At 43.6% G+C, this 1,748-nt stretch overlaps 1 non-coding gene across 1 annotated transcript; it reads left to right on the top strand.

Annotated features, from left to right (window-relative positions):
• Window positions 1-436: 436 nt before the first annotated feature.
• Window positions 437-510, top strand: Trnas-uga (transfer RNA serine (anticodon UGA)). Its single transcript has one exon. It is a non-coding gene; the product is annotated as a tRNA-Ser (tRNA).
• Window positions 511-1,748: the final 1,238 nt, after the last annotated feature.

Raw genomic sequence — 1,748 nt, 5'->3', positions numbered from 1 at the left:
GTCTCACTAAGTGGCCTTGCTGGCCTCGAGATCTCCATCCTCCTGTGTGCCCGTCTCTTGTACCCAGGAATCCACTTCTGGAAATTTTTTCTACAAATCATTCAAGTGAACAGGACAGACATGTGATGATTTTCCTTACAGGGCTGGGAACGCAGCTTCATGGTAAAGCAGGTGCGTGTCATGTGCAAGGGCTTTGGCGGGTTCCATCCCCAACACTATGAAATAAGTCAATAAATAAAATTCTTAAAATTTTAAAGAATTTAATACGCATGTATATGTCCACACACACGCACATCTACACAAATTTTTTTTCATTACAGAATTGTTTCTAACATCAAAAGCCTGAAGATAGCTTAAGTGCCCATCAGCAGGGAAATGATCAGTTATGTTCCTCTCTATAATAGAACAATGGAGTTATTAAAAATGATGGGAGGCTGGGGATGTAGCTCAGTTGGTAAAGTGCTTGCCTTGAAAGCACAAGGCCCTGGGTTCAATCCCCAGCACCACACACACACACACACACACACACACAAAATTGATGGAGAGAGCCAGGTGAGGTGGCGCTCACCTATAATCCCAGTGGCTTGGGAGGCTAAGGCAGGAGGATCGCAGGTTCAAAGCTGGCCTCAGCAACTTAACAAGGTTGGAAGCAATCTATTGAGACCCTGTCTCAAAATAAAATATAGACTAATTAGAACTTTTTTTTCCCTGAGGCAGGAGGATCACAAGTTTGAGGCCAGCCTCAGCAATTTAGCAAGGCCCTAAGCAATTTAGTGAGACCCTGCCTCAAAATAAAATATGTCAACTATTAATTTTGTTTGTTTGTTTGTTTTGTTTTGTTTTTTGGCAGTGCTGGGGATTGAACCCAGGGCCTTGTGCTTGCAAGAACATGTTTTTAAAAAATCAAGGAAATATAAAAAGGACTGGGGATGTGGCTCAGTGATTAAGCACCTCTGGGTTCAATCCCCAGTACCAAAACCAACCAACCAAACAAAAAAACCTGTAGATAAAAAGGTACTTAAAACACTTTTTGCAGGGGTGGAATACCAGGGATTGAATTCAGGGGCACTTGACCACTGAGCCACATCCCCAACCCTATTTTGTTTTTATTTAGAGACAGGATCTCACTGAGTTGCTTAGTGCCTTGTTTTGCTGAGGCTGGCTTTGAACCCTCGATCCTCCTGCCTCAGCCTCCTGAGCTGCTGGGATCACAGGTGTGCTCCACCACACCTGGCTAAAACACATTAAAAAAAAAAAAAAAAGTACAGCTGGGCACAGAGGCACACACCTGTAATCCCGGTAGCTTGGGAGTCTGAGGCAGGAGGATCACAAGTTCAAGGCCAGCCTCAGCAATTTAGTGAGGCCCTAAGCAACTTAGTGAGACCCTGTCTTCTAAGTAAAATATATAAAGGGCTGGGGAGCTGGCTCGGTGGTTAAGTGCCCCTGGCTTCCAAAAAATCCCTGGAACCAAAAGAAAGGGAAAAAGAGAACAAAATTACAGCATCTAAGGATACACACTTGGGTGAAACAGCAAGAAAGTGAGGATCTTAAAGTCAGATAAAGGTTCATTTGGGCAGGAAATTGTGACTGAGACAGGCTCACTCGGCTCCTGGGGAGGCTCACAGAGCTCTGTTAACCTCACCTGCTGGGTTCCAGGGGTGTTCGCCTTACAGTAATTCATGTAGCTGGGCAATGATTTTATAAATGCTTTCTGCATGTTCTATTTTATAATAAAAACATTTTTTAAA

Source organism: Sciurus carolinensis, chromosome 2, assembly GCF_902686445.1.
Source record: "Sciurus carolinensis chromosome 2, mSciCar1.2, whole genome shotgun sequence".
In the NCBI taxonomy this organism is placed as follows: Eukaryota; Metazoa; Chordata; class Mammalia; order Rodentia; family Sciuridae; genus Sciurus; species Sciurus carolinensis.
This window is presented reverse-complemented; position numbering and strand designations above follow the sequence as displayed.